This window comes from Ranitomeya variabilis, chromosome 2 (assembly GCF_051348905.1).
Source record: "Ranitomeya variabilis isolate aRanVar5 chromosome 2, aRanVar5.hap1, whole genome shotgun sequence".
NCBI lineage: Eukaryota > Metazoa > Chordata > Amphibia > Anura > Dendrobatidae > Ranitomeya > Ranitomeya variabilis.
The window spans coordinates 743,201,810-743,223,507 of NC_135233.1; positions in this window are offsets into that span (position 1 = coordinate 743,201,810).

Here is a 21,698-nt window from a genome sequence, read left to right on the forward strand (position 1 = left end):
ACTAATCCTGGCAGAGGAAAATATAGTCCTGGCTCACCTCTAGAGAAATTTCCCCGAAAGGCAGACAGAGGCCCCCACAAATATTGGCGGTGATTTAGATGAAATGACAAACGTAGTATGAAAATAGGTTTAGCAAAATTGAGGTCCGCTTACTAGATAGCAGGAAGACAGAAAGGGCACTTTCATGGTCAGCTGAAAACCCTATCAAAATACCATCCTGAAATTACTTTAAGACTCTAGTATTAACTCATAACATCAGAGTGGCAATTTCAGATCACAAGAGCTTTCCAGACACAGAAACGAAACTACAGCTGTGAACTGGAACAAAATGCAAAAACAAACAAGGACTAAAGTCCAACTTAGCTGGGAGTTGTCTAGCAGCAGGAACATGCACAGAAAGGCTTCTGATTACAATGTTGACCGGCATGGAAGTGACAGAGGAGCAAGGCTAAATAGCGACTCCCACATCCTAATGGAAACAGGTGAACAGAGAGGATGATGCACACCAGTTCAATTCCACCAGTGGCCACCGGGGGAGCCCAAAATCCAATTTCACAACACTTGTGGTATTGAGGTTGCTGACATTTTTCCCTCTTTTGACTTTCTGATGACACACCTTGCATTTGACAAAGCAAATGTCATCTGCAACTGTGTCAAAAAAGGACCAGGCACTGCAAAACTTGGGAGCACCCATTTTGGCTTTTGGAAGAGGCATGCTCCTAATGGGTGCTAAAGTGGAGGCTACAGGAACCGCAGTCTTCCCTCTCCCTCTCCCTCTTTGGCCCAATCGGGGAATCTCTTCCTCAGAGCTGCTCCCACCACCTTCCTGTACCTCATGCCATGATGGGTCAAGGACCTCATCATCTACACTACCCTCTGCCACCAACTGCTTCTCCTGGGTAGTCTCGGCAGCACAGTATGCACCAGAAAGTGGCACCTGAGTCTCATCATCAGATGCGTACTGTGGTGTGGTGACCGGAGGCACTAGCCCACCCGTCTCTTCAGCGTCAGAGAGACAATGCTGTTGGGCATCACTGCATACTGCCTCTTCTTCCATTTCTCCAATGCTGCTTGGCTGGCCCCCTGTTTCCAAGCCAAGAGATTCAGAGAACAGAAGTAGAGATGGCTCCTGTCCTGGGCTCTCTGACTGCCTGGGCAATTTGGCAGGTGGTGAAGAGACAGATGGGTGCTCTCCAGTGCTCTGTGCCTGAGAGAATGTGGCACTAATTGAAGTCGATGCGTTAGCTGCCATCCATCTGACAACGGCTTCAATTTGTTATTCACGCAGCAGCGGTGTACAGCGATCTCCTACAAAGCTGCGCATGAAGGATTGTTCCCTGCTGAAACTGGGTGATGATGAGTCACCGGTACTCGTAGCAGGCACAGAATCCCCACATCCTCTCCCTGCTCCGCGCCCACGCCCATGTGCCTTACTCCCTGCCTTCTTCATCTTGGTTGACTGATAAAGATAAGCAGAAATGTACTAAGGGCTTAATGTGCTTATTCCTGAACAGCTCTTAACAGGTATAAGAAACACTAATTTTCTAAAGTGTGGACTAGACTTTAATATGAGCTAATGTGGCCTACACAACTGTAAAGTGGTGTGTTTGGTGAACTTTATAAATTTTTTTTTTTTTTCAGAACTGACTACAGAGTGAGCTGCACTCACACATAGACCATGCAGACAGCCGTGAACGGCGCTGCAAGACCAAAACAAGCTCCTCTATGTAATCCTATATAGTGTTTTTCCACAATCTAGCAGGATATGGAGGGAAAGCCACTAATAGGATAAATTTGAAAAAATGTGCAGCAGGCTGCACTAATTGAGAAACAGACAATGGAACGGTATGAGGCACTGACGCACCCTGAGCTGACCGGCTGTGGCTGAGAACAGACTACAGAGCAATGTGCACTCACACAAAGACCGTACAGACAGCCGTAAATGGCGCTGCAAGGCCAAAAAAAGCTCCTCTATGTAATCATATATAGTGTTTTTCCACAATTTAGCTGGATACGGATGGAAAGCCACTAATAGGAAATATTTGAAAAAATGTGCAGTAGGCTGCACTAATTGCAAATAAGGACAATGGATAGAACAGCATGAGGCAGTGACACACTCTGAGCTGACTACAACCGGCTGTGGATGCGGACAGACTACAGAGTGAGCTGCACTCACACACACAGAGACCTTGCAGACAGCTGTGAACGGCGCTGCAAGGCAAAAGCAAGGATCTCACACAGCGGTTGCTAAATTAGCCTCGGTAAAGCACAATGAAGCAAATCGCTATCTCTAAACTGGCCCTCAGTCAGAACACAGCGTCCTGTCCCTAACTGAATTCACAGCAGAGTGAGCCCTAAATGGCGGCAGCGACTTTTATAGCGCATCATGACATCATTTCAGCAGCCAATCACAGCCATGCCAGTACTTACATGCCCACCATGCAGAACAGGATATGCCCACACTTCTAATCATTCCTCATTGGCTGAATTCGGGCTGAATTGTGGGAACTTCCGATTCCGGTATCTGATATACTGAAAATATTGGAACTCGGTATCGGAATTCCGATACCGCAAATATCGGCCGATACCGGATACTTGCGGTATCGGAACGCTCAACACTATTGATTAGTATTGTATTCACATATTGATCTTAAGATATAGGTACAGTCATATGAAAAAGTTTGGGCACCCCTATTAATCTTAAGCTTAATGTTTTATAAAAATGGGTTTTTTTGCAACAGCTATTTCAGTTTCATATATCTAATAACTGTTGGACACAGTAATGTTTCTGCCTTGAAATGAGGTTTATTAAACTAACAGAAAATGTGCAATCTGCATTCAAACAAAATTTGACAGGTGCATAAGTATGGGCACCCTTATCATCTTCTTGTTTTAAATACTCCTACCTACTTTTTACTGACTTACTAAGGCACTTTTTTTGGTTTTGTAACCTCATTGAGCTTTGAACTTCATAGCTAGGTGTATGCAATCATGAGAAAAGCTACTTAAAGTGGCCACTTGCAAGTTGTTCACCTGTTTGAATCTCCTCTGAAGAGTGGCATCATGGGCTCCTCAAAACAACTGTAAAATGATCTGAAAACAAAGATTATTCAACATAGTTGTTCAGGGGAAGGATACAAAAAGCTGTCTCAGATATTTAACCTGTCAATTTCCACTGTGAGGAACATAGTAAGGAAATGGAAGAACACAGGTACAGTTCTTGTTAAGGCCAGAAGTGGCAGGCCAAGAAAAACATCAGAAAGGCAGAGAAGAAGAATGGTGAGATCAGTCAAGGACAATCCTCAGACCATCTCCGGAGAGCTGCAGCATCAACTTGCTGCAGATGGTGTCACTGTGCATCGGTCAATACAGTCATATGACTGTACCCATATGCATTAGATAAAAGTCATCCAAACCCGCCAATTATGGAGGGACCACACAACCAATTGAAGGCCAGCCTCCCAACTCTAAAATGAAAGAATCCTTCCAGGAAAACAAAGATTGGTTTAGTTTAATGAAAACCTGTCACTAAAAAAAACCATACTAACCTGCAGATATGGGATTAGTCTGCAGGTTAATAGCGTTATTAACATGACCGGTGCCCACACTTATCTGAAAGCTGCGGGGACAGAATTAGCTTTACTCTCCCCTGCAGCATTCTTGTTTCAGCCTTGAGTTGGCACTGGCATGGGTTCAGTCACCTCTCTGTGTAGAGAGAGCAGCGGTTGCAACCTCATCCCTGGCACTGACTTACAGCAGGCCTCAATGTAGAGCCTGTGTCACTTAGGGTCAGGGGCACAGATATAGCCACCCCAGTGATTGAAACCAGAACAAAGGGGAAATAAATAAAGTTAATTTTCTCCCCACAGCGTTCGGCTAAGAGCAGGCACCGGGCAGGTAATAGCGCTAATACAAAACCTACAAGAAGCAAAATTAACATAAACCCTGCTGTAACTAAATAAGTAAAAAGCAGAAGTACATTTAAATAATAAATGCTAATAACCTGCAGATTAACCTCATATCTGCAGGTTAATAGCGTGTTTTTTGATGACAAACACCCTTTCCTTTTTGTTGTCACTGGCTATAAAGCCCTATTAAAAGTGTTCAGCAAGACATTTTTCCATTTCTCTAATTACATGCCAAGAGTTTATTCCTTTAGTCTTAGGTGAGATAAGCCATGATTAAAAGTGTCTAGCAGCGGTATACTCCTTTTTATTTCAGAACTTGTGCATCTTCAATTGAGTGTGCATGAGTATAGCGAGGTTGGGATGAATTGTTTTTGTTTGAAAAATATTTAGTCTGACAATTATCTGAATTGTTTAGCTGTCATTGATGCCTTCCTACCATGGTAATTTTTTTGCTTTAATTTTTTGTTTTATTTCCTTTCCTCTTTTTCTATTTAATTTACCATATGATGTACTAAACATGAAGTAAAATTATCTGTAGGTAAAAAAGTAAAAAAAAGCAATTCCGTTATGACTGCTCATATTTTGTAGTATGTTGTTCATTCACTGTGTGATAAATTAAATTAATCATTTTATTCTGCAGGTCGGTCAGGATGATTATAGCCACAATTTATTACTGATTTTAATAAACTAAAAGCATTAACCCCTTTATGACCCCGCTTTTTTCGGTTTTGCGTTTTCATTTTTTTCGCTCACCTCCTTCCAAGAGCCATAACTTTTTTATTTTTCCGCCAATATGGCCATGTGAGGCCTTATTTTTTGCAAAAAAAAATATATTTAAAAAAAAGTGCAATCCACACTTGTTTTTTGTTTGGCTTTTTTGCTAGGTTCACTAAATGGTAAAACTGACCTGCCATTTTGATTCTCCAGTTTATTATGAGTTCAAAGACACTAAGCATGTCTAGGTTGTATTTTATCTAAGTGGTAAAAAAACTCCAAACTTTGCTAAAAAAAAAAAAAAATTGCGCAAATTTCCGATACCCGTAGCGTTTCCATTTTTCTTGATCTGGGGTCACGTGAGGGCTTATTTTTTGCGTGCCAAGCTGACATTCTTAATGATACCACACGTTATTGCATTTTAATGCAATGTTGCGGCGACCAAAAAAAGTAATTCTGGCGTTTCTAATTTTTTTCTCGATACGCCGTTTAGCGATCAGGTTAATCCTTTTTTTTAATTGATAGATTCTGAATGCAACAATACCAAATATGTGTATATTTGAATTTTTTTATTGTTTTATTTTGAATGGGGCAAAAGGGGGTGATTTAAACTTTTATATATTTTTTTATTTTTTTCATATTTTTTTTTTTTTTTTTTTTACTTTTGCCATGCTTCAATAGCCTCCATGCCTCTATTGTTGGTAAAATATTTGAAGGGTTTCTGAGGGATGTTATTCTGGATTATCTCGATGAGAATAACTGTTTTACTACATATCAGCATGGGTTTATGAGGAATTGCTCCTGTCAAACCAATCTAATCAGTTTTTATGAAGAGGTAAGCTATAGACTGGACCAAGGTGAGTCATTAGACGTGGCATATCTTGATTTTTCCAAAGCATTTAATACTGTGCCACACAAGAGGTTGGTACACAAAATGAGAATGCTGGGTCTGGGGGAAAATGTGTGCAAATGGGTAAGTAACTGGCTTAGATAGAAAGCAGAGGGTTGTTAAAAATGGTACAGTATATTCTCTAACTGGGTCACTGTGACCAGTGTGGTACCGCAGGGATCAGTGTTGGGACCTATTCTCTTCAACATATTTATTAACGATCTGGTAGAAGGTTTACACATTAAAATATCGATATTAGCAGATGATGCAAAAATATGTAAAGCAGTCAATACAAGAGAAGATAGTATTCTGCTACAGATGGATCTGGATAAGTTGGAAATTTGGGCTGAGAGGTGGCAGATGCGGTTTAACAATGATAAATGTAAAGTTATACACAAGGGAAGAAGGAATTAATATCACCATTACACACTGAACGGGAAACCATTGGGTAAATCTGACATGGAGAAGGACTTGGGGATCCTAGTTAATGATAGACTTACCTGTAGCAGCCAGTGCCAAGCAGCAGCTGCCAAGGCAAACAGGATGATGGGGTGCATTAAAAGAGGTCTAGATACACATGATGAGAGCATTATACTGCCTCTAAACAAATCCCTGGTTAGACCTCACATAGAGTACTGTGTACAGTTTTGGGCACCAGGGCTCAGGAAGGATATATTGGAACTAGAGCGAGTACAAAGGGAGGGCAACAAAATTAATAAAGGGGATGGAGGAACTACAATACCCAGAGAGATTAACAAAATTAGGATTATTTAGTCTAGTAAAAAGATGACTGAGGGGCCATCTAATAACCATGTATAAGTATATATAAGGAGACAATACGAATATCTCTCCGAGGATCTGTGTATACCAAGGAAGGTGATGGTCACAAGTGGGCATTCTTTGCGTCTGGAGGAGAGAAGGTTTTTCCACCAACATAGAAGAGGATTCTTTACTGTTAGGGCAGTGAAAATCTGGAATTCCTTGCCTGAGGAGGTGGTGATGGCGAAATCAGTTGATGGGTTCAAGAGAGGCCTGGATGTCTTCCTGGAGCGTAACAATATTGTATCTTACAGTTATAAGGTTTTTTAGAAGGACGTAGATTTGGGGATTTATTCTGACGGAATAAACTGGATGGACAAATGTCTTTTTTCAGCCTTGCTAACTATGTTACTATATTACTATGTGACCATCCACTACGTCGGTTAAAAGGGTTATTGGGGGGGTGTAACTTTGTGGCAAGGCAGGCCTTGCATTCAATGCATAGGCAAACAGTGTGGCAGTAACAAATAAATAATAATGGACACTTTGGTTTCATGTGGCCATCCAGTATGTAAGTTTAAAGGGTTATTGGGGTGCGTGTAACTTTGGGACAAGGCAGGCCTTGCATTCAATGCATAGGCAAACACTATGGGAGACCCACTTTCTTATAATGGCAACATTTTTTCAATAACAGTATAGGAGACCCACTGTTTAATATTGGGAACAGAAAAGCATAGCCGGCTGATGGCCATTTAAGAATATTAGTAAAACAGGACATGTCTGATGATATGTCACACACCACATTGCCAGCTAAGGCTGCTTTCACACTAGTGTCAGTACGGGTCCGTCGCGCTGCATCGGCCCGACGTACCGATGCATACTGTGAAGAAAATGCCCGTTGTTGGCAGCGGAAGCAGTCTTAAGATGCTTCCGCTGCTTCATTTTAAGGTCCAGGGAGGAAGGGCGGAGTTTCAGGCCCCACATGCACGGTCGAAAATGGCGGTCCCGACGCACAAAAAAACATAACATGTAACTTTTTTTGTGGTGGCGGTGCGCCAAAACACGATGCAACCGTCACACGACGGTTGCGACGGCGGCACTGCGTCGCAATGCGTCGCTAATAAAAGTCTATGGAGAAAAAACGCATCCTGCAGACAACTTTGCAGGATGCATTTTTTCTCCACAACGACGCATTGCGACGTGCAATGCATGACGCTATTGTGAAAGTAGCCTAAGGTTGTTAAATGTTAAAATTACATTTCCCTGTGAATGCATTTGTATTGGTTGAAAGCAATGCTAAAGTTGAAAAACGCATCAAAAACACTACGTGTGAACATAGTCCAAATGATGGAGGTACTTTTTTTTGGGGGGGGGGTATTTATTTTGCCTTACATACAAATCATTACTCTGGAAGGGATGTTACTTAACATATTTCCCAGGAAAATCAATTTTGTTTTTGTTTTTGTATGTTTTAGTGTGCGCATGTAAAAGTGGCATAACACTCTGACAACATTGTTCACAGCAGTGACCTAGGAGTCAGAACTACTTCCAGGGGTCTTCCCCATGATGTTCCTATGTCATTTGAGCACTGTTCTTATAGATTTCCTACGTTTTGATACCCTAAAGAACTCCGGAGGGGGTTGTGGCAAAAAAGCTCAGGTTTCCCATAAACTTATATTGGGCTCATTGCTCTGGTCGAGCACTCGAGCATTCCAATTTGCTCAACCCGAGCAACGAGCACACAAGCATTTTAGTGCTCACTCATCACTAGTCCCCTACTGTATGTGTAGATTGTAAGCTCTCATGAGCAGGGTCAACTTATGTTGCTTTAATTATTGTATTGTTAGCATTGTTACTTATGACTGTTGTATTTGAAACTGTTAAACTGTAAAGCGCTGCAGAATATGTTGGCGCTATATAAATAAAGATTATTATTATTGTATGATGTTAGTAACAATAATTTTTTGGAGGCCTGTGGATGAGTCCTTCATAACATAGACTAGATGCTGCAAACAATTTGAAAGTGAGATGTCCCCTACTGTATGATGTTACTAACATAAGAATTTGTTTTGGGCCTGTGGATGAGGCCTTTATAACATAGAGTAGATGCCACAAACAATTTGAAAGAGAGATGTCCTATACTGTATGACATTAAGTAACTGAATAAATTTTCTGGGGCCATGGATAAGGCCTCTATAACAGAGAGTAGATGCTGCAAACAATTTGAAAGTGAGATGTCCTCCACTTTACAATGCTAGTAACTGAACATTTTTTTGTTACTGTGGGTGACGCATGTATAACCTAGAATATATGCTCCAAACAATTTAAAAATTGTACTTTCCCCAAAAATGATTTTTTATGTGCAACAGCTCAACACACTAAACAAATTCACCGGCACAAGATTACAATGTGTGATATGGCGGGCTCTATCATGTTTAGCAACAGAATTTTTTTTGAAGTGCATGAGGTCCGCATACAGCTTAATTTCAACACCAAAAAATTACAATGTGTGATACGGCGGGCTGTATCACATTTACCAACTGAAAAAAAATCTTTTTTTTTATGTGCGCGAGGTCTGTAAACAGTTTCATATCACCACCACTGAATGACAATGTGAGCTATATCACATTTTGCAACAGAAAAAAAAATATTTTTTAAATGTGCATGAGCTATGCACACTGTAGAATTCTACCGCCACTAAATAACAAGGTGCAATATGGCATAGTGAATCAAAGTAGCAACTGCCCTTAAAAAATGTTTCTTCATGCACAACAGCTTAAATCACAGAACAATATCACCACAGCACTAAATGACAAAGTGGGATATGGCGTGCTGTTTCACATTTAACTAGTGAAAAAAATAATTTTTAGAATGCTATGCTCATGTATGGAGCACAATACACTTGTATGACGTGCCCTGCTGTCTTTGTCTGTGGTCCTCAGTAATGGCAAAAAAAATACTGCAGAAAGGTTGATTTCACAGCCACGCAGGACACTACCTAGCTAAACTATCTGAGTAAGAAACAACCACCTTGCTAACTGCCTAAAATCTAGTTGCTGAAAGTGCCAGCATCAGGAGCAGCCTCTCTGCGCTGTTATAGTGTCAAAATGGCATTAAAACATGATGTCCACTCTTTACATGGAGAGGAACATGTGATTTCAGTAGCCAATGACACAAGCTGTTGTGTCAGGACATTGTGGATATTTCCTGCGCCCTGATTGTCTAGCCGCAATGTGCACACATAAAGTTAGAAAAAAAAATACTTTTTCAAGCACGCCGCGCCTCTGAGCTCTGCAACCCCCCTCCCCTAAAAAAGCACGTGCCCCATGCTCATCAAGCACCACCATTATTGTAGCCAAAGTGTTGAAAATACTTTAGTGTCAATGTAAAAATTTCTCTGCAATTTTTATCGAATGTTACAAATTTTTTCAGATTTTATAAAATTTTGCTTGTGTTTCAGATCACAAATCCGAGTGTGCCATATTTGTGCAAAATTTTTGTTTGGCAATCGTTTTTTTAACAAATTCGCTTATCACTATTCCTAACTTTTGTGTTACTAATGTGTTATAATCGTATTTGGTCAATTCATGCACAAGTTGTTCATTTATGTTTCTTCTGTATTTCATGAAAGATTTCACGCATCATGTTTAGACATCCATTACATCATACATGAAAGCTAGAATTAATTAAATTATTCATATTATTCCCTGCAATATTTATTTTCTTACTCTCTATATTGTTATTTCCATTTTATCATATCGATTAAACTAAGATTTAAAATATCAATATTTAGATTTTATAAATCTTTTCATTTTCACAAATTTCAGTACTGTATATACTTGAGTGCAAGCCGAAATTTTCAGCCCATTTTTTTAGGCTGAAAGTGCCCCTCTCGGCTTATAATCGAGTCACCCCCACCGGTCTGTCTCCCGTCACCACCACTGGTCTGTTTCCCCTCTCCCCCAGTCCCAGTCCATCTCTCTGTCGCATCATACTCACCCAACCAGCATGGTCCCTGGCAGCTTCTCCGATGGTCTCCGGGCGTCGGCAGCTCTTCCTATGTTAAGCGGTCACGTGGTACCGCTGATTAAAGTAATTAATATGGACGCGACTCCACTCCCATAGGGGTGGAGCGCATATGATGGTATGATGGGGGAGGGTGGAGGTATGATGGGAGAGGGTGAGCATTGCGATATTCACCTGTCCCCGTTCCACTGCCGCACGCCGCTCCATTTTCCGCATCCTCTGGCTGTGACGTTCAGGTCAGAGGGTGCGATGATGTGTTTAGTGTGCACGACGCCCCCTGCCTGAACAGTCAGAGAGCTGAAAGACACAGCGTGGTGGTGGAATGGGGACAGGTGAATATCGCAAGTGCCGGTGTCCCCACCTGCTCAGGACAAGAGGTGAGTATGTCATTTTTTTAAAATCGCAGCAGCAGCATATGGAGCAAATTTTTCTATGGAGCATCTTAACGGGCCATAATCAACCTTTGCATAGCATTATATGGGGCAAATGTTCATAAACTTTATGGAGCATTATATGGGGTGTATTTTGTTTGGAGCATTATATGGGGCTCATCATGAACTGTATGGCGCATTATATAGGATGTATTTTGTATAGAGCACCTTATGGGGCTCCTGATTCAATGTGGCTATTCAAAAACACTTAACCTACTGATGTCTCAATTAATTTTACTTTTATTGTTATCTATTTTTATTTTTGAAATTTACCAGTAGCTGCTGCATTTCCCACCCTAGACTTATATTCAAGTCATTAAATTTTCCCAGTTTTTTTGTGGCAAAATTAGGGGTCTCGGCTTATACTTGAGTATATACGATAATAACTATTTTTTTAATCTAAAAAATTCTTTACCCTATATTAAACGGTAAAGCATTGTGCAACGTGTGCACATACCCTTTTTGCATTATAAAGTCTTAAGGAAGGGCAGTAGACATTTTAGACTGATTTTAAAACAGTGATAGAAGGTCAGCGCTCACAGTTTAGTAATAGAAAATGGAAGAAAAATTATCTAAAGCGCTGGGAAAATACTCCAGATAGCTAAACAGTAATATATTGAATAGCTGCAGCAGTTTGGAAGCTGAAAGTAGTCAAGATTCCTTTGATAGGGAAAGAGAGAGATTGAAGAGGAGCCAGAAGCAATGCCAAATTTAGTGTGATCAATCAGTGATATGATGTAGCTGGTATCTGTTCTGGTGCGTTTAAATTTAAATTGAACATTATATCTTTATTCTCAATTCACTAGATGGCAAAAGAGCAAAATAGTTTTTAGAGAAAAAAAACAAAATCTGTGTCAGACTATATCTTTGCCAGTCACAAGTAATTGTAAAGAGCTTTTTCATTTTTTATGCAATTGTTATTGTACAGGCGGAGGAATCGTTTTTATAAAAATGCAAAAGAAAATTCCACAAAATCCATTTACCTGCAATTATCTTATTTTTATTTTATAACTGTTTTACAAGTCCATTTTGACAACCTATTCTCTTGTCTGCTGCCACATTTTGTATTCTGTTCATGTACCTATTTAAGTATAGAGTAGTCCCAGAAAATACTTGATTTGCCTTGCTTTACTTTATACAGCCAATTCATTTTTGGTTGGGGACAGGGTTAGACCCTTAAAACTATATGATCAGAAAACTGTAGGAGTTGTGACTCATTCAATTTTTTTTTGTATACCAGTTCATATGCACTTCTACAGCTGTTTCTCACAAAATTACAATATCATCCAAAAGTTAGTTTATTTCAGCTCTTCAATACAAAAAGTGAAACTCATATATAGTCATTACAAGCAGCGTGATCTATTTCAAGTGTTTATTTCTGTTAATGTTGATGATTATGACTTACTGCCAATGAAAACCCAAAAGCTATTATCTCGGTATATTAGAATACTTTATAACACCAGCTTGAAAAATAATTTTAAAATCTGAAATGTTGGCCTACTGAAATGTATGAATGTTTGTTCAGTAAATGCACTCAATACTTGATAGCAGCCTTTAGCTCGTCTGCATTGTTGGGTCTGGTGTCTCTCATCTTCCTCTTGGCAATACCCCATAGGTGCAATAATTGATGCAAAAGGAGCCCCGAGTCCTACCAAGTAATATATCTTATCAAAGGAATCTTCTTTCGCCCCCAGGATTGATCTTTCATTCTCAAAATTCTCAATTCAAGGGTAAAATCTGTATTCAGTGAATGCAGATTTTTAAATTACTGAGATAGGAGATCCAAGAAGTATTGTTTCTCCTTGCGGAGAGTGACATGTTAAGCATGTTGAGGTGAGGAGACTTAAAGCCGCAATGCTCCTCTGGGATCCCGGTCAGACGCCTCTCAATCAGCCAAACCATGTCTCCGCTTTGCACTGACGAGGGGCAGTATCCCGAAACACAGTGTCTGCAAATTGAGATTCTGGTTTGTCTTTTATCCTGTCATGTGACAAGGCTCGTTAAAGGGTCGACATTGACTGTTAGGATTGCTACTTCCAATGGGTGGCACTAGAGTTCTAGTCCTCTTCCTCTCTGAAGAGACAATTGAGATAGGAGATGAAAGCTAATCTGACATGTTTATGTGCATTGGGTCTTTTCCTCCTGCACTGGCACCTCTGCCTGCCTATCATGTGTGAACTTTTTTGTTCAATGGTCTGCCTGATGATTGAAATCTGGCGCCAGTATGATCATGAGCGGCACGTGTGCAGTTTCCTTTCCCAGCGGGTCTATAATAAAGTGGAAGTGCGGAAGGCACATACATAGATTGGGATCTTGGCTCAATTATGTTTCAGAGACAACTGTGCATGCGCCGGCAACAGTGCCATTTTATTATAGTCCAGAGTTGAAATCAATCTACACATGTAGCGCCCATGGCAATGATGGCACCGGTGTCAGATTTGAAACAAGAGGCAGGTCACTGAAAAATCAATGTCCTGTCATTCACACAATAGAGGCAAGAAGAGAGACCCAGGGTAGAAGAAGACCCTGTGAACAGTCCAGGCCCTGTACACCTACATCTTATTAGATGAAGACTTCAAATGCTGATAAAAGATTAACCCCTTTACGTCCTTGAACTGCAGTCATGGTAATCACATTAAGGTGCTTGTTGATTCTCATAGCAGGGCACCTGGAGTTGTAGTCCCTGGGAGAGGCAATGCCCCCACAACTACAGTCACTGTGATTGGCTGCTCAATTCTGAACAGCCAATGCAAGCGTTTTCAGTGATGTCCAGCCTACGACCAGTGCTGTCAAAGCATCGATTATATACTGTGTGCAGAATTATTAGGCAAGTTGTATTTTGATCACATGATACTTTTTATACATGTTGTCCTACTTCAAGCTGTTCAGGCTTGAGAGCCAACTACCAATTAAGTAAATCAGGTGATGTGCATCTCTGTAAAGAGGAGGGGTGTTGTCTAATGACATCAAACCATATATAAAGTGTGCTTAATAGTGTTGAGCATTCCGATACCGCAAGTATCGGGTATCGGCCGATATTTGCTGTATCGGAATTCCAATACCGAGTTCCGATATTTTTGTGATATCTGAAATCGGAATCGGAAGTTCTCAGTGTATGGTTCCCAGGGTCTGGAGGAGAGGAGACTCTCCTTCAGTCCCTGGGATCCATATTCATGTAAAAAATAAAGAATAAAAATATGGATATACTCACCCCTCCGGCGGACCCTGGACCTTAGCGATGTAACCGGCAGCCTCCGTTCCTAAGAATGCAGTGAGTGTAGGACCTGCGATGACGTCGCGGCTTGTGATTGGTCACGTGAGCGGTCACATGAGCGGTCACGCGACCAATCACAAGCCACGACATCATTGAAGGTCCTTCACACTGCATTCTTAGGAACGGAGGCTGCCAGTTACATCGCTAAGGTCCAGGGTCCGCCGGAGGGGTGAGTATATCCATATTTTTTATTTTTATTCTTTATTTTTTACATGAATATGGATCCCAGGACCTGAAGGAGAGTTTCCTCTCCTTCATACCCTGGGAACCATCCAGGATACCTTCCGATATTTGTGTCCCATTGACTTGTATTGGTATCGGGCATCGGTATCGGCGAGATCCGATATTTTGCCGGTATCGGCCGATCCAATCCGATACCGATACTTTCGAATATCGGAAGGTATCGCTCAACACTGGTGCTTAATTATTAGGCAACTTCATTTTCTTTGGCAAAATGAGTCAGAAGAGAGATTTGACGGGCTCTGAAAAGTCCAAAATTGTGAGATGTCTTGCAGAGGGATGCAGCAGCCTTGAAATTGCCAAACTTTTGAAGCGTGATCACCGAACAATCAAGCATTTCATAGCAAATAGCCAACAGGGTCGCAAGAAGCGTGTTGGGCAAAAAAGGCGCAAAATAACTGCCCATGAATTGAAGAAAATCAAGTGAAGCGGCCAAGATGCCATTTGCCACCAGTTTTGCTGTATTTCAGAGCTGCAACGCTACTGGAGTAACAAAAAGCACAAGGTGTGCGATACTCAGGGACATTGCCAAGGTAAGGAAGGCTGAAAAACGACCCCCTTTGAGCAAGAAACATAAGATAAAATGTCAAGACTGGGCCAAGAAATATCTTAAGACTGACTTTTCAAAGGTTTTATGGACTGATGAAATGAGAGTGTCTCTTGATGGGCCAGATGGATGGGCCAGAGGCTGGATCAGTAAAGTGTAGAGAGCTCCACTCCAAAACAGACGCCAGCAAGTTGGAGGTGGGGTACTGGTATGGGCTGGTATCATCAAAGATGAACTTGTGGGACCGTTTCGGGTTGAGGATGGAGTGAAGCTCAACTCCCAGACCTACTGCCAGTTTCTGGAAGACAAATCCTTCAAGCAGTGGTACAGGAAGAAGTCGGTATCATTCAAGAAAAACATGATTTTCATGCAGGACAATGCTCCATCACATGCCTCCAACTACTCCACAGTGTGGCTGGCCAATAAAGGTCTCAAAGAAGAAAAAATAATGACATGGCCTCCTTGTTCACCTGATCTGAATCCCATAGAGAACCTGTGGTCCCTCTTAAAATGTGAGATCTACAGGGAGGGAAAACAGTACACCTCTCGGAACAGTGGCTGGGAGGCTGTGGTGGCTGCTGCACACAATGTTGATCGTAAACAGATCAGGCAACTGACAGAATCTATGGATGGAAGGCTGTTGAGTATCTTCATAAAGAAAGGAGACTATATTGGTCACTAATTTTTTGGGGTTTTGTTTTTGCATGTCAGAAATGTTTATTTCTAAATTTTGTGCAGTTATATTGGTTTACCTGGTGAAAATAACAAGTGAGATGGGAATATATTTGTTTTTTATTAAGTTGCCTAATAATTCTGCACAGTAATAGTTACCCGCACAAACAGATATCCTCCTAAGATAGCCAAATCTAACAAAATACTCACTCCAACTTCCAAAAATATTAAGCTTTGATATTTATGAGTCTTTTGGGTTGATTGAGAACATAGTTGTTGATCAATAATAAAAATAATCCTCTAAAATACAACTTGTCTAATAATTCTGCACACAGTGTAGACTGGAGCCTAGTAACCACGGTGTTAGGGTTTGCGAAACCACTGAATATATTTAAAAGTGCTGCCCCTGATGAAGGAGTCAGCGACTCTGAAACGCGTAGGATTAGTTGGTCCTGTGTGCTATTTGTAGCTCCGTAGCTCCGCAGCTTTGTAGCTGGTCACGTGTACACATCACGTGACTGTGACGTCACACAAGGTCCTGCACCTTGTCGGCTTCAGCTCTATACACGCGGCCGCCACTGCCTGTGCACGGCAGTTACCAAGCTCTGGGGGAGTATGCTAGTCACCGGCCGGAACAGCGTCTCCTATACTACTATTTGCTCTGCAACACATTGGATATTTTTGGAACAGAGATTCAGAGAAGGCTTCAGACACCAACCTTTCAGCACATGAGTGAAGGACCTTTCCGCATGCCAGCACTGGACACAGATCTCCTTCTCTTTGATATTAAGGTAAATACATCTTGTTAATCCTGGTCCTGTATGAGGAACCTAGTTTATGACATTCCCCAGTATTTTAACTATTTATGGCTTCATATAGGTGCATTTAGCGCAAATATCACATATAGTTTTCTTTGATTAACCACTGAATATATTTATTGATGTGATTGGTGCGTTTGCAACCCAGGATCCACCGTGCAGGAAATATCCTGCCGCTAAGTAAATGGCGGCACTATATGGTGGTATTAACCAGCTCTGTTAGCTTCACAGAGCGGCCAAGAAAGCAAAGCTCTGCCCTGTTAACTCTCACAGAGACACAGGCTAACTAACCAGAAGAGAGCAGACAGTGGTCATGCACGCACACAACACTCCTCGCCGGAGGTGCCAGCATTCTAGGGGCTTATTTCAGCCGGGTCCCTGAATACTCTCATACACAATCTCCTCGATGGAGGTGCCAGCATTCTAGGGGCTTATTTCAGCCGGGTCCCTGAACACATTCACGCATATGACCACAGTGGTGCAAAGCATGTAACTTTAGAAGATACTAGCGCATGGCCGTGCGGCCATGCGAGCCTTAAATAGCTGCAGCATGTACAGGACCTTAAAGAAGAGGACCAATGAGAGATTGCCACTGAGTCTGCGTACCTACAGGACCTTCCCAGAAAGACCAATAGACGGCTGCAGAACCTGAACATGTGACCCCTGATCTCCACTGAGAGATCTTACCCTGGGCATGCTCAGTGTGTGCAAAGCAGGACTTAGTCCCAGAAAAGCCTGTTCGCCGTAGATCAGTGCAGGGTACAATAGCAGAGCCTGGAGAGGCAGCAAAAACCCTTTGCACTGAATCAGACTCAGAGAGACGCTGGGACCGACGTCTCCGCTGAGCAGGCTCCACTGCGGCCGAAGGAGAATGGGAGACTGCAGCAGAGATGGATCGAGATTCCCCCTGTGCAGCAGAGGAAACTCGACTCCTAACATTACCCCCCCTCCTAGGGCCCCCCTCCTTGAGCCTCGCTACGCTCAAAAGCTGCAATGAGCAGCAGAGCCCGAATGTGCTCCACAGGCTCCCAGGTTCTATCCTCTGGACCGTAACCCTTCCAATCCACCAGATAAAATTTCTTGCCACGTACCTCCTTGCACCCCACGATAGTATTCACCTCAAACTCATCCGTGGATGAACCCGATGTCCCGGCAGATGACTCTGAAAACCGGGACAAATGAACGGGCTTTAAGAGGTAAATGTGAAAGGTATCGGTGATTCCAAGGCGTGGAGGAATAGCCAAACGGTAGACCACAAGGTTCACCTGTTCCAGAACCTTGAACGGGCCAATGTAGCGAGGTACAAACTTAGTGGACTCAACTCGCAGCCTGATGTTACGGGCAGAGAGCCACACTAAGTCACCAGGAGCAAAGGTCGGAGCGGGGCGCCGGTGTGTATCAGCCGAGACCCTCATTCTCTCCTTGGAGGCCCGGATGGCATCCTGAGTGCGGTCCCAGATGTCACGTGCCTCCACCGCCCAGTCTGCCACCCTAGAATCGGTGGATGACATGGGCATGGGCACAGGGACACGCGGATGCTGGCCGTAATTAAGGAGAAAAGGAGTCTGACCAGTGGAATCGGCTACGGCGTTATTCAAGGCAAATTCCGCCCAAGGTAGCAAAGATGCCCAGTCATCCTGCCTAGCAGAGACAAAATGTTGTAAGTATGTCGCCAGAGTCTGGTTGGTTCGCTCTACCAACCCATTCATCTCGGGATGATATGCAGAGGAGAGATTCAGCTCTATGCTGAGTAAACGGCAGAGCTCTCTCCAAAACCGAGACGCAAACTGGGGACCCCGGTCGCTGACAACTTTATCAGGCATACCATGTAAGCGGAAAATATGTTTAATGAACAACGCCGCCAAGGCCCGTGCAGAAGATAACCGTAGTAGTGTCACCAAATGCTCCATTTTCGAGAAATGATCGGTGATGACCCAAATGATGGTACAGCCGCGAGACTTGGGCAAACCCACCACAAAGTCCATCCCGACCATCTCCCAGGGCCTGTCTGCCACCGGCATGGGGTAAAGTAACCCAGCAGGCCGTTGCCGTGAAGAACGATTCTGGGCGCAGGAGACACACGCCCGAATATAGTCCCCGACATCACGGGCCATATGCGGCCACCAGTACGTCCTCGCCAAAAGCTCAGATGTCCTCTTGGTTCCAAAATGTCCACCCACTCTGGATGAGTGAGCCCAAGAGAGAACCTCCAGTCGCAAATTCGCTGGTAAGACGAAAGTCTTGCCCGGGGGCACAGACTCTAGCGAAACTGGGGCCACAGTTCTCAGGCTCTCAGAGGGGACAATAAGCCGAGGCTCCTAATCCTCCTCCTCAGATGACACTACGGAGCGGGAGAGAGCGTCGGCACGAATGTTCTTCTCCCCAGAGAGAAAATGGAGAGTAAAATGGAAACGGGAGAAGAACAGGGACCATCTGGCCTGGCGAAAATTCAGCCGCTGGGCCGTCTGTATGTACACCAAGTTTTTGTGGTCGGTGAATATTTGGAAGGGAAAGCGAGCTCCCTCCAAGAGGTGTCTCCACTCAGAAAAAGCTAACTTCATTGCTAGCAACTCCCTGTCCCCAATGGAATAATTCCTCTCCGCTGGTGTGAAGGTCTTGGAGAAGAAGAAGCAAGGATGCTTCCGACCTTGAGCATCCTTTTGGAAAAGGACTGCTCCAGCACCAACGGATGAGGCATCCACCTCCATTATAAATGGTTTATCTACATCGGGGCGATGTAGAATAGGAGCGCTAGCGAAGTGTGACTTAATCGAAAGGAATGCCTTGGAGACATCCTCCGACCACTACTTGGGATTTGCTCCCTTCTTGGTGAGGGCAACCAAGGGAGCTACCAAAGTTGAAAAGCGTGGAATGAACTGGCGATAGTAATTGATGAACCCCATAAAGCGCTGCACCACTTTAAGAGAATGGGGTTCCTGCCAGTCCATCACAGCCTGTAGTTTGGCAGGATCCATAGCCAAACCCTGGGCAGAGATGATATAACCAAGGATTGGCAAGGACTCCTGCTCAAACACACACTTCTCCAACTTGGTCTAGAGGGAGTTTGCCTGTAAGAGGTCGAAGACTTTGCGAACATCCCTCTGGTGGGAGTCAATATCTGGAGAGTAGTGTTGAGCATTCCAATACCACAAGTATCGGGTATTGGCCGATATTTGCTGTATCGGAATTCCGATACCGAGTTACGATATTTTTGTGATATCCGAAATCGGAATCGGAAGTTCCCAGTGTATGGTTCCCAGGGTCTGGAGGAGAGGAGACTCTCCTTCAGGCCCTGGGATCCATATTCATGTAAAAAATAAAGAATAAAAATAAAAAATATGGATATACTCACCCCTCCGGCGGACCCTGGACCTTAGCGATGTAACCGGCAGCCTCCATTCCTAAGAATGCAGTGAGTGTAGGACCTGCGATGACGTCGCGGCTTGTGATTGGTCGCATGAGCGGTCACATGAGCGGTCACGCGACCAATCACAAGCCGCAACGTCATCGAAGGTCCTTCACTCTGCATTCTTAGGAACGGAGGCTGCCGGTTACATCGCTAAGGTCCAGGGTCCGCCGGAGGTGTTGAGTATATCCATATTTTTTATTTTTATTCTTTATTTTTTACATGAATATGGATCCCAGGGTCTGAAGGAGAGTTTCCTCTCCTTCAGACCCTGGGAACCATCCAGGATACCTTCCGATATTTGTGTCCCATTGACTTGTATTGGTATCGGGTATCGGTATAGGCAAGATCCGATATTTTGCCGGTATCGGCCGATCCAATCCGATACCAATACTTTCGAATATCGGAAGGTATCGCTTAACACTACTGGAGAGTAGATGAGAATATCATCCAGATAGACTACGACCGAGGTGGTGAGCATCTCCCGGAAGATGTCGTTCACAAAGTCTTGGAAAACAGCTGGGGCATTACAGAGCCCGAAGGACATCACCAGATATTCATAGTGCCCATCCCTGGTGTTAAAAGCCATCTTCCACTCGTCCCCCTCACGGATGCGAATCAGGTTATAAGCACCCCGCAAATCTAATTTAGTAAATACCCTTGCTCCCCGTAGCCTATCAAAGAGCTCAGATATCAGGGGTAATGGGTACTTGTTTTTAACGGTGATGGCGTTAAGACACCTGTAGTCAATGCATGGACGTAATCCTCCACTCTTCTTCTGCACGAAGAAGAACCCAGCCCCTGCAGGTGACACTGACTTCCTAATAAAACCTCTTGCCAGATTCTCTTGGATATACTGAGACATTGCCTCTGTCTACGGGAGAGATAACGGATAGACTCGACCCCGGGGAGGCTCAGCACCATGTAAGAGATCGATAGGACAGTCATAGGGGCGGTGAGGCGGAAGGGTCTCCGCAGCCCTTTTGGAGAACACATCTGCATAAGGCCAATAGTGCTTGGGGAGAGAGGAAATATCTGCGGGTACCTCAGTTGTGGCAACCTGAACGCACTCCCTCTGACATCTACCCTCACAGGATTTACTCCATCCCAAAATTTTCCCAGAGGACCACTCTATATGAGGAGAATGAAAATGAAGCCAGGGTATCCCCAACAGGACCTCATCAACTCCCTCAGGAAGGACCAAAAGAGAGATAATCTCCTGATGTGATGGAGATACAGAAAGAGTGAAAGGGATGGTTTTGTGTGTAATCTGTGAAGGTAGTGTCGACCCATTTACCACTCGAATGGTTATTGGCTTGGCGAGCATCACCAGGGGTATTGCGTGTCGCTGAGCAAAAGCGGATGACATAAAATTACCCTCCGCCCCAGAGTTCATGCAAAGCTCTACCATAAGAGTGGATGGGCCTATGGTAATTGTCCCCTTGAAGGACAATTTTGAGGTAAACGTCGCTGTGTCTAATGTACCTCCTCCAACTGCCACTAGACGCTGACGTTTCCTCGACCGCTGCGGACACTTGGAGGCAAGATGTCCGGACTGCCGGCAAACATGACAGACCTTAAGGGCACGAGCTGCCTGGGACTTAGACCCCGCTCGCGACCCCTCTATGGCCTCATGTGACTCGGGCGCCTGGACCGGAGATTCCAAAGGTCTGGCGAAGGTGGGAGCCAGCCGAAACCTCTGCTTACACTGGGCTCGCTCCAACCGCCGCTCGTGAAAACGAAGGTCTATGCGAGTTGATATAGATATGAGCTCCTCCAGTGTAGCGGGAATCTCCCTAGTGGCCAAAGCGTCCTTCACATGGTCAGCCAGCCCCCTCCAAAATACTGGGATGAGGGTTTTATCTGACCACTCCAACTCAGACGCTAAAGTCCGGAATAGAATGGCAAATTGGCTGACCATGGCCGAACCCTGAGTCAATGCCAGCAGTTGGAGTGCCGTATCATGGGTTTTCTGCTCTATGTAGTGACTTTCCTATGTCACTCTCTTTCCAAG